Below are 12949 nucleotides of genomic sequence, written 5' to 3'. Positions count from 1 at the left end.
CTGAGCCTGATTCGCTATTCCAAAAAAACTGTGGCCGAATCCCCTAAATTTTGGTCCAACCCACTGGAATTTGTCAGTCGAAAAAAATTCTTTTTCCCAGTGCAATTCTACCGAAGCTTCTGACTACTTTCGACGCTATTTTCTCCCGCCGATTTCGGTCGCTGCGTTCCAGTATTTCGCGTCTACTTTTTCATCACATTTTCAGCGTAAAATTGGCTGAATTTTTTCCCTGCGTAGTTTAGCTCGCAACGCACAGCTGACACGTTACCAGAGCCCATTTTTTCAAGCACATTTTTCGAATTACCTGATTGATGCGTCGGCGGCGGTGGCGGAGGAGGCGGTGGCGGTGGCGGATGATGGTGATGATGGTGATGAGGGTAGCCGATGTTCGGTGGCGGAGGAGGATAGACAGCGCCCCATAAACAAGAGGCAGCGGCTGCTGCTTGCTGCTGTTGATGATGTTGCTGGTGCTGTTGCTGTTGTTGTTGCTGTTGTTGCTGGTGATGGTGGTGTTGGGTCTGTTGTTGCAGGAGTTGCTGGACCTGTGCGATGTCAACGAATTCTTGCAATTCGCCGTCGTTGTCGGGATGGTGATCGCGATTTCTTCCATCGTTGGCAACGCTCTGTTGAATACCGACGAACGGATTCGGCTGAAGATGCTCGAAACCAACGAGAGGGTTTGACGGCTCGTAGCTGCTGCTCCCGGCACTTCGTCCAGTCGTGTGTTCTCGTCGCATCGCGAACGCCAGCATCTTTTCGAATTTTGTCTCACTTATGGCGCGCCCTTTATAACGTTCGACTTTACGCGTCCGAGCGTTTCGTCGACGTTGCAACGCCTCCTTTGCCAACGAGCGGTTCGTCGATCGCTTTGTCTTCGATTACCCTGCGACGATTGTCCCTTGATTCCTTATCGAGTGCTCTGGAAATTCGTCGATCTACGACCGACGCTGAATTCCTCCGCCCTGACGACTCACGCTCCACGATTATTCCGCGAACGATCGGCGAGATTTTTCTTGATCGGAAGGCTTCTGCGTCTCCGTCGAATTGCCACATGACACGGGAACACGTGAGCCAGGGTCGAGGATTCCCGATCGATTTATCAAAGAATTCCTCGTCCCAAGCTTTTTCTTCCGTTGCCTGACTCCGCCGATTTTAGTATCAAGCGTCAAATAATTGGTTCGTCTCTTTGGTAGATTCTTCTTGATTTCGATAACTTGGTCGAGTTTTATTCCAGCCTCTTGGACCAGAATCCCACTGTTTTTCGTTTCCCCGTAATTTGGAAAGGGTCGTTCCAGCGATCGGTGGGTGAGCCAGAGCCAAGAAGAACGAGGCTAGCCCAGTCGGAGGTTCAACACCGAGAAGTATCTCGAGTCGCACGTCGAGACGCAACAGATGGTTTCGTCGATCGCGCGGCGTAGTCTCTTTATCTCTCTCGGATGCTCGGCCTTTCCGTCGCTCCTCGAAAACAGTAGCGCGCGGTTGCTGGTGTATTTGTAATAAAATAAAAAACAAACGTGTTCACTCGATCACCGCAATCCTCGGCACGCGCACTGACACAACGTCGATGAAGAACTGAAATTTTCAACCCTCCGATGGCACTTTTTATCGCGGCACCAAGTTCAGCCCTTCGCTCGTCGATGCTCCTGGAGAACGACCGCAAACACTATTTTTATATTCGATGAATTAATCATTCAAAAGTAAAGAAGGAAAATTAATATTTATTTTGCTCATTAATCGTAGCGAGCGAACGGGAGCGCGAGTTTACTCGCGCTGTGATTGTTAACGATGAACAGGAAGTTCGCTGTATCTGATACTCTCGCGTCGATATGTATGACTGAAAGTCAAAGTCCTCGACAATTCGAACGTTGGCCGTCGAGTGTATGGCAAACGAGCTTTCACGAACGTGTACGTATACGCTTGTACATTCATACGTGCGTATGCGATCTATAGAGAAACTCTTTACGGTGTTGTTACGTGAGGCGCGGGAGCGGGCGGGGAAGAACACACACTCGAGAAAAGCGTCGTAGGCGGGCGTCACAACACACATCCACTGAGATATGCAACCGGAAGTGAAGGTCCAAAAAGAAGGACGGAGTGGAAAAAAAAAACAGAGGCCACTAACGTTCAACTCGGGCGCGTGAAACCCTCGCTTTTGAGAGTGCGATTAATTGTCGGAGCTACTTGACCAGAACTCGCGTTGTTCTCACTTTTGGTCGCGGCGTTTCGCGAACCTTTCGGCGCACCTTTGAAATATTTCGTTGTTCGTAAATTCTTTTCACTGTTAACGTAATTAGAGGAATAAAAAAATCGACGAACCGAAGCACCACTGCGAGCCGCCTCGTTGGGTGAGCCGCATGTGACTAAACTTGCACTCGTTTCGTTGAGATTTATCGACGCGCACGTGCTTCCTCAACTTGAAATATTCCTGCACGCGAAGTCGAAAGATTTTTTCACATTGACTAGTCGACGGGGCCGTGATTTCGATCACCGAGAAAAATTCTTGAAATTCCACCAAAGTGTAAATCTCCCTTCGTCCTCGGAATAACCGTCGATCGGAGAACGTCCCATCGGCTTTATATTTTGGCGGGAGAAATACGAAACTGCTCACGCACTCGTTTGACGTGAGTATTTCTGTTCCCGCGAGATTCTTCGCACATTAACGAAACGGAGTATCGAGAAAAAGGGAGAGAGAAGAAAATAACAAAACGAGCTGGAATCAGCCCGAATCTGCAGGGTTTGTTAACGACAACGAAACGCGATGTGCGTACTCCAGCTCATGTTTACACGAAAACGGTCGTCCGGTCTCGCGGTCCGAGAGAGCTTCCCGGTGGAAAGATGAGCACAATACACCGGGAATCGGGCCGAGGGATTCGCGAGATGGTCCGTGCTAGACTAATAAAGATTGGCTCGCGCGCGCGAAGTAGCCCCGCGGAGAGCGGGAGTGCGTGTGGAGCGAAAACGCGCACGAGATAGAGAGAAGAGAGGATATAGCGCGCGAGCGGTTTTTGCCCATTGAACGAGACTACGACGAGGAGAGCGACGACGACGACCACGACAACGAGAGATACTGAGGTAGAGAGAAGCGAGAAGGATCGAAGAGGAAATGTGAGGGAGAAGAAACGAGCGATTGAGGAGAATCGCATGCAGAGAGAAGAAGAGAGAAAGCGCGGGTGAGAGAACAGAGGGAGGGAAAGATGTGAGAGAAAAAGTGGGGAGGGGGTGGGGTGGGGTGGGCGAGGAAGAGAGAGATGATGATGACGGTGGCAGAGCTGCCGTCACGACGAGAGATTTGCCAACGTCACGTGTCGTCGACATTAATACCCGGGGTTAGTCCTCTCTGATACTGTTGACGCCCTTTTTTTCAAGCGTGCCGTCTCTCAAGCACAAATGAAAACTCAAGAAAGTGAGAGAGACGAAACGATAGGAGGGCAAGAATGGGAGGGAGGAAGAAAGCGAAGATCGTAGAAGGAAGAAAAAAGTGTACGCCAACCACCTACACATTTTCTGTTTTACTCCCACGCATGTTCACCGTCCCTTCGTCTCTCTTCACTCTTCCTTCTTGTACACATTTCTCTCTTACCTCCGACATAGTACCTCCTTCCTTCCTGCCTCCGTTCGACGGCGGAGAGACTTCTTCCCTCTTTCGAACCACCGTTGCCCCGTCGCACGTGACTCCACAAAATCTCGAATTTCGTTCCTATTTTCTTCTCACTTTCTCGAGATGTTTTCATAGCTTCTCTTCTTTGGGGGAAACGCACTTTGGATTTAACGCGAATATGTCTCAGGCTGCTCTCCATTATCTTCGCCCAAGCGCTCCCACCTTTAGTTATACTTCCGCGGTTTCATCGAGGGACGAGATCGAGACGCTGACCCCTTAAAGAATCATCCTTGCTGAAAGACGGCCCAATGAAGCGAGCTTGTGAGAAAGCTTCTTCGAACTTGACTCTAATTTGGCACTTTTTCCTTTCAAATTTGTAGGCATTCTTTATGGATTGGCAAATATTTATAAGTCCATGGAAGAAAGCAATAACTTGAGAAATTCCAACGTTTGTACAATCCCAGACAACGCTACAGCTTCGAGGAAGACAACATTTTTACGAAAGCTCCAGTGTGAAATGAGGACTGTGAAAAAATGCCAAAAGCTTTGTACAGAAGTAGCAATTTCAGGCGCGCAGTTTTCTCGTTGCACAGACAGTTTTCAAAGTCAATTTCCCGGTCAACGATCGGAAGCTCCATCGTAACTTATTGGAACATGATATAAAAATGTTACTTTATCCACTAGAAATTAAATGGCATGAGAACTCACAGAGAATATATTATTTTTCAAGAATTTTAAGGAAGATCACATGCGTTACTTGTGATTCGAAAAGGCAACTGAACTTTTTTGCTCTTTAGATGATGAAAGATAGGATTAAAATTTATTCTCGTGATTATTAAAATTACGTGTAATTTATTTTTTTAAATTGATACATTTTTAATATATCTAATGATAGAGGGTAAAATACTTTCGTAGTAAAACCGTCAAGCGAAATGTGACAACAGCCATTTTCTATTTATATGCGTATGCATATCTATATTTTAAACCAGCTGGCTTACACCGTTTACGTCGTTGTTACTCGTTAACCTCAAATAAGTGTTTTTCTTTTTTCTTTTATTCCTTTTTTTTATTATATATTTTTATTTATTTATTATTTCTATTTTTTTTCTTATTCTCGTTTTTGGCTCTCTAAAGTTGGGAGGATCCTGTTTCATTGAATCCATATCATCGCACAGGAAGTGTGCCTGCCATAAGAGCCTTTGTATAACCCTTCAAAGAATGAGATTTTCGCTAATTATTTTCTCGACAAAGTAGATCCTGTAATAATTTCGGGAATAGATGCGCGCTGTACGCTTCTAGCATATTTCAAAATTTCAACTCTCAAAGTTGCAATTTTTCATGTCCATCAGATTCGTGTGAACTTCCTTAAAAGTATTTAGGCAACGATTATAAACAGCATAGTATTTCTTGAATTTTCCAATTTTTCGTCCCTTCAATTCTAAACAGCTTCATGTGCATAGCACAAAGTGATGCACGTGGGAACTATATTTCGTTTTGTTTTCGAGTGTTATTCGTCATGTCAGACAAGCATTTACTGATAAGTGGAAATTTATTGTAAATCACAAATTTTCACTGTCAGCATAGTAAATTCTATGATAAATACACGAATACACCGAATACCTGTGACATTTTACCATACATACAGTTTTTTTCAGGGTTACCCGGGCATATTTAACAATATAAACATTCGAAATGACTGAAAAGATTTTTTTACTATGGTGGATAGAACAATTCTTATTACTGCTCTTCGAATTAATGCTGCAATCCAGTACGTACGGTCCCCGAGATACTGTGTTATTAGTACTTTCCTCTAGAATTTTCGGCCTTGTTTTCTCCGTGTATCTTTAGAAACAGAGGTCGGAAACCTGGGAATTTTTGACAGACGTCATCATACGATCCTTGACGATAAATCCTAGAAAAAAAAAATTGTGATAAAAATGTTGATTTCCATGAGAGTTGTGACTTCTTGAAAGTTTCCCTTTAAAATCGCACGTAAAACTCTGAGGCTCTGAAAATTTTTTGTATCGCGGATCCTTTGTAAATCGTTGTTCGAAAGTAGCCAGCAAGTCGAAGCTACTCATTGGAGTCACCGCGTTTGAATTCTCGTTAAACTAAACATACCAAAAAAACATCAAACGTCAATATTTCCTGAAGCCTTTTATTAAACCAGTATATGAAAAAACGGCAATCCGCACGATGCAATCCTTAGAAAATCAACTGAAAATTTATCACACGTGAAAATGAAATTTCTCGATCCCCTGGTTCGTTGACTTTCTCCATACGCGACTCGTGCATAGTATTTCTCTGCTGGTAATACGAAGAAGGATAATCCAAATGCAAATGAAACGAAACGAAAAAAAGACAAAATGTTTTATGAATTGTTACTGGTCATGACCAGCACTTGACAGGATCAAGACCCTCGAAAAAATCATTAATTTACATAAGCGTGCAACTATTTATTAATATTCGTTGCAAAATATTTTCATGCCCTCGGAAACCCAAGCAGGCAAATTCTTTAATAAAGCGACCACACACACACACACACACACACACACACACACCCATCTCTAAATTGGACGAGAAGAAAACTGCACGAGAAAAGAGCGGGAGACAGCGAGCAGGGGGGAAGGGGGAGAGAGAGAAACAACGAGAAAGATAGAGAGTCGAGAGAGATGCAACGACGACGTCCCTCTTGGTTGCTCTCTCTCCCTCTCCCCAAGTCTGCAATCTCCATTCATTCCTTCTTCCCTCTTTGCGTCTTGCCTCTCAGCCTGCTCTCAGTCATAGTATACATACGTATTCCAGCGCTTGGCTTTAGTCTCTTTCATTTTCTTTGTACATAGATTTTTGTTCTCAACTATTTTTATCTCTATCCATCCTGTTGCTCTTCCTCTGAGGAGCACGCGTCGCCTCTCGAACCCACCTACCTCTGGAGCTGAACGGTATGATCCTGAGCGTCGCAAGCCGCGAGGACGCGAATGAGAGTTTGGCGCGAGGACCGATTGCCCTTGAAAGTAGGGGCGACCCCTTTCTTCGTATCAGGAACGTTTTTTCTTCCCTCTTTTGCTCCCTTTTCTCTCGCGGTCGTGTACTCGCTCGGTTTCTTTTACAGATAAAAAGGATCCTTCTCGTTTTTCCTCCTCGTGCTCAAAAATCACTGTATTCCATCTGGTTTCTTCCGTACATTAGAATTTTCTAGGGGCCCCCTCGTTGGGGCCCCCGCCCCCCGAAATCGGTACCCGGAGCCTCGAAATCTCTTTAGTATTTTTCTTCCTGCCTCATTTTCATATTTTCCGCGCTCAAACTTTCTCTCTCTCTCTCTCTCGTTCTTTCATCTGCATTCTCGTCTTTTTCTCTTGATTTCGTGCGCGACGTGCGTGTTGCATCGCCATGTCGTCTTTCTCCCCGTCTTCTTCCACGTTAACATACACGAAGGAAGACATATGGAGGTGTATATTCGTGTATATATACATAACTGAAATCGCAAGGACCGCGCGCGCAGGAGAGGCTGCTCGCATGTACCACGCGAAAAGGAACTCGCGATGCTGGGACGCGGTGGTTCGCCGGCTGCGGAGCCCCTCTTGGTAACGCTGTCAACGCTGCCAACGTTCTCTCGCATGACGTCACCGTGGCGTGGGCGCACCCCCACAAGAAACCGGTCATCTCTGTTTCACAAGCGTGTGATATCAACCTTCCTCTCTCTCCTGTTCCTCTCTCTTTCCGTCTCTCTCCCTCCCTCCTTTTCCCCTCCCGTCTTCGTCCGTCTCCCTTTCTGGCGCGCAATACTCGATGCTCAGTTTGAAACGTGCGACCACTCCTCGGACTGTCTGCAGGCGCACACGCGCCCGTGAACCCGCCGCTTCTGTTACTCGCATCTCGCCACAGAATAAGATAAAAACGAAATACAAGGAGAGAGAGAGAGAGAGGGAGCGAGAGAGAAATGGTTGCGCCGCTGTACCTCTTCGTGTGTATGATGTGACGCGGGCGCGCCGATATTCCTCTCCCTCCCCTTTCTCTTTCTCTTCAAGAAAGACGACGCAACCACTGGTCCATCGCGTCATCGAGAACCTCCTTACGGAGGATTTTTCTCGGAGTGATTTCCGCTCGTTGCGGAAACATTCGCGTTGGCACACTCGCGCGTATATTGCGTACATGCGAGTCCCTTGCTTTTTCCACGTTCCCAGACCGAGAGAAAAGGAGAGCAGGGGAAAATGCGGCAATCGGATTTCTTTGCTCGCAATACCCGATAATAAAAGCGATATGAAATTCGCTGAAGCTATACAGGAAAAGTGCCGAGAGAGCGGACACACTTTGGGAAAGTAATGCCTGTAATTTCACTTCGATGCTAGAATCGAATGATCCAGTGAAAAAATGATCGAGCAGCAGTGGCCCCGGTGCTACTCCATTCAGTCGCTTCGTATATACACGGAAATAATTTTTCATGCTATCGCGAAGGAGAGAAATCTTAGAATACACGCATCTCATTCGTTCCCTAGGAGATTAAGCATAAAGACTAAAAGTTTATTAGCGATACGGTTAAGCACGAGCGCAATACAATAATACGAGAAATCCAAGTGGGGCGTTCATTATGCTCTGGGATATACATTGAAAAGGGAATAAAAATTCTTGAGACAAGAGGGCCACCACCGATGTTAAAAGTTGCTTTTCATTCTGAAGCAGCATCCATGCAGAATCGCCGTGGTAACGTGTAGAGGAGAATATTGGATGGTATATAGTTACACAAAGGTGTATATATATTATCCGGAGGAGTCTCTGCCTCGTCGTCTCTCTCGCTTCTTTCTCACTCGGTTTTTATCTCCTGCCAAAGGCACCCTGTCGCGCGCCAAAGGAGAGCTCGCGTACAGTGCTCTTGGCATGACCGAATAAAGATACGAGCTCGAGTTTGTACCGTGCTGGTTGCTGCTGTCGTTCTAGCATGCAGAGGGGATGCAGGTAAGAGGAGAACGAGAGAAAATCAAGGCGGAGGAAGCGGAGAGAGAGAGAGAGAGAGAGAGAGGATCGAAGAGAGCAAGAAGGATGCTGGAAGGTACCCAAAGTCTGAGGTAAAACGAAGAGAGCGACGAAAAGATAACATAAAGCACTAGAGAGCAAGAGAGAGAGAGAGAGAGATCGAGACGAGCGTTGGGGGGGATGACGCTGAATATAAAACCCAAAGGAAACGAGAAGGACGAGACTCTGTTTGTGTGCATATGAAGAGAGGTGAGAGGAAGTTGAAGTTGAGAATTGAGAGGGGTGAAAAGGAGTTGGGGATTGGGGGGATTGACTCAAGAAACGCGGAGCCGCTAAGGAAGAAAGAGACGAGAGACTGACGCTATCAAGAGCGAATGAGAAGGACGGAGATAACGCGCGGTCTCGGCACACGCCATATCGGGCGAGACTATTCTACGTGGGCTAAAACCTTACCTCACCTTCCTCCGAGCGAGCAAACACACCTTTTTAGCGCGCGCAAACGTTACATTAATATTGTAATGATCTCGAAGAGAGAGAGAGAGAGAGGCAGAGAAGGAACGAGGAACGGGAGGGGGCGATAAGAAGAGGGGGGGAGAGATCACTTGTACCAGAGATCGCAAGAGACGCGTGACCACGAGGATTATGAGCATGGGGTCTTTTCGCGCTCGACGACGCCACATCGCCCTGGGCATTTCTACTGGACCGGAACCATCACGGGCGTATAGATATGCAAGCTTTTTTCGCAGGCCTTAAGCATATGGATATACATTTGTATCTGCGCCTCGTTTTTTTTCTTTCTTTACTCGATTTTTGTGTTATTACGGTTGTTTTTTCAGTTTTCGAAGCATCGACGAGAAGAGATCTTCGGCGATGCTCGACTCGCCCTACCCACGCATTGACATCCGATTTTGTGCGGATACTCTTTTTCTTTCTCTCTTTTTCGTCCGTGTACAAAGATCGAGAAAAAAAAGGTTGATGTACAAAAATTCAATTCGCGACGCTCCAACAGGGATCGTGTCAAATTTTTTACGAATCAGCTTCCCACAAATAACCATTCGGACGAAATCCTCTAACTGCTTCTCATACATTGCCAGCACACCGCGGTCTCCCGTATCGCTCACTAAATATTCCCATTTTGACGCACATGCCACGTGGCACTCGAATTGTTCTTGGCCGCTTTGACTCTCGCGCTATTCCTACGTTCCGCCGCCGGAACTGCAAGCCCAATGAAATTTCGTTGATGCGAAGCTTTCATATTCGAACTCATTTTTTCGGCGCTCTCGTGTTGAGTCAATTTTTGAAGGAAAATCGATTTTCCAGCATCGACGGAAAATCGCTAAAAGGGTGACTCAGGATCGGTGAAATTAAACCACCTCCGCGCCTATACGAGGGAGGGAAATTAACGTCAGACTGCTTCGTATCAACGAGCAATTCCATGCCCTCGAATGCCCACCGTGTATGTACCGGGTGGCGCGATCCTCAATAAAGTTTTAGACTTTACGAACATTTAATGGAAGCTGCGATCGGTTATTTCAAAGTACGACGCGTTTCGAACCTCTTTCTCAACGAGAGATCGTGCCGCCCATAGAACAGAGAACACGCGGAGAGAGAGACTCGGCTTTGGGATTTGGGACGCATGATTTCTTGAATGGACCGAGCGCAGGCAGGATCGGTATAAAACGAGCGTGTGTTGTGCTCCCTCGCCCACGCGAGCGAACGATCGCTCACGTGTCACTCCTTGAGCAGCGTTAATCGACCAAGCAAATGTGTATCTCGTCATCAAAAAGATATCAACACTCGAACATCTATTATATCATTTTCTCCAATGCGTTGTCGCAACCGTAAAAAAAGGTCTTAATGTGTCTCAAAATGGAAGTGTTAAATTCAACGCTTTGCAAAATATATTTCAATGTGCAGACGAACTCAGCACTTTTCTTATTTTTTGTATATACCAAGAAACGAAATTTCTCGATTCAACAACATTTTTTTGGATCAAAACACGTTCGTAAAGCCGAGTGGAGGTTTGCTCAAATAAATATTCCTCGCTACAGCAAATAACATTGTTGAATCGACAGGAATTTCGTCTTACTCGATCGCCAGGATTTTTTGAACCACCATAAAAAGCTCGGTCAGCTACTTCCTTCGAGTATGACGAAGATCCAAAAATAATGAAAATTTAAACTCGTGGACGATGCTCCAGGAGCCACGATCCAAAAGGTCAGCGGAGTAGAAAATCTTTTGAATTTCGTTAACAGCAAAGTGCTCGGGGAATTGAACACCGTCGAGTGTCCACGCTCCGAGAAATCTCAAAAGACAACGAAAAATCAAGGAACCCTGGCCGTTTATATCTCCAGGATGCGGAAGATGATCCGAGGATCTTCCGGCTGGATGAATTCACTCGAAACTTCGAATTTCAATTGAGTAATGAAATTTGTCGATATGATTCATTTGTAATCGTTAGTAAAATAGGCGAAAGAAAGAGTGATGGCCCGTCCAACAATACGGATGTTTATGGATGCATAAATTTGACTTCTCATTATTTGACCGTAGCGTATTTCCCTGCGTAGAATGTAATCTCTCTATCTCTCGTAAATTCACGATTCATAATCGCATCGACGAGGGAGAGAGAGAGAGCAGAGAGTGTGGCACGCCGTCGGAAATGATCATTTGTCTCGAACGAGAAGTCCGCGTCTTGTGGTCGCTCCCGCAGGAATACTCGAAGAACTCGAGAGTACAACTTACCAGGGCTATCTTTTGACTCGGATGCTGCGTGCCTGTGCTAACCACACAGGCTTCGCTCATAAGTGTGTTCCTCGAGGAAAAAAAGCGTGGTCAGTGGTCACTCTCCGACACGCTGCGGAGATGGATGCGGCAAACGAAGAGAACGCGTAAGAAAGTATAAACGAATTCTTGAATGACGTGTCCAGTGGTTCTCAAATTCATGATAAATTATTTAACCTTCCGCCGCGACGTTGGCAGGAGTCGTAATGAAGCTTCCGGTTTCCGTCTCCGTTATTTCTCAGCCGTTCCTTTCCTTTTTTTCCTTCGGTCGGTACGGGGGCATTGAATAAAAATAACGAAAAACAACGGACCTTCGATTCGAAATGTGTCGCGAGGCTACTCGCTTCGTTTAAAAGAAACAAAGTTTTTATCTGACTTAGCTTCGGACTTGGTTCGTTTAATATTTTCATCTCGTCCATTGTTTTGTTGTCGAGCATATTTAAGCGCGATAATTGAGGCGATGGAAGTTGAAAAGTGAAAAAACTTCACCACTAAAAACGAGGTTTCGTAGGAACATGCGAATTTCTCGTTGCACGTAATCGGCGTATTTTTCCAGTCAATGAAATTTCGAATACAGCAACAGAGTTTATTTAATACCGCCAAGAAACTCTGCCGGTACGATCAAGTTGCGTCGACAAAATATTTAAAGAATTCCAACATATCTCGTTTTCAGTGTTTCTGGCTGAAACTCAAATGCGAGTATTTGAAAAAAAAAAACGATTTAAAATTAGTATATCACGGTGAAGAAACGTAGGCGTAGCGTGGAATAGGAGAGAAAAAAAATGTCTCCTGGACTAACTACGTACACTCTGTGGATGATCACTTCGCCAGTGATGTTATCACGTAAGTTGTATTATACTGTTATAGACTGATTGTTTCATCATCGAGACAACGACGACATGAGATTGCTATCTTTTTACTTGTACTTCGTTTTAACTGAATGACTATTGAGGCTCGTGCTGTTAGCCCGATGGACCAATTCCTCAATCCATTTTTCTTCTCTCTCTCTCTCTCTCTCTGTAATTTTTATTGCTTAAAAGTTTTTACTAAGGCATAATAAATATCATCATCATCATCATCATCATCATCATCATCTCTCTCTCTCCGCATTCGTTAACATCTCGTTGATAAATATCGCAGCAGCTGAAGTGTCATGTGTGAATAATGTTAGCGTAAAGGAAGCTCGATTTACAATCGATCATCGAAAAATCATTTTTAGAAATACCGATCAATAGAACCGAATCGAACAAAAACCCAAAATTCCACACTCCGGTGGGTGAGTTCGAGGCAAAACTGATGGAACATCGCTGCACGATGATTACGTTTCCACCGAGTTCTTCGTCGTCGTTTAAGGAAAGTCTAATGGGGTTTTCTAATTAAGGGTCTAGTCCAATTGGAATTTTCAAAAAGTCGATTTTTTCTATTGCATTTTTCGAAAATATATATACATATTTAAAAGTATCATACTGAAATTTTATAAATATCTGAGCAGTCCAAGTGTACTTTCGAGCGACCTTTACTTGGCTGTCTGAGCGCCCTGGTACACACATACCTGCCTTTGAATAAACGCGTTTTTATCAAAATTACGTTTTTGGACGG

The sequence above is a fragment of the Venturia canescens genome, chromosome 2 (genome assembly GCF_019457755.1).
Source record: "Venturia canescens isolate UGA chromosome 2, ASM1945775v1, whole genome shotgun sequence".
In the NCBI taxonomy this organism is placed as follows: domain Eukaryota; kingdom Metazoa; phylum Arthropoda; class Insecta; order Hymenoptera; family Ichneumonidae; genus Venturia; species Venturia canescens.
This window is presented reverse-complemented; position numbering follows the sequence as displayed.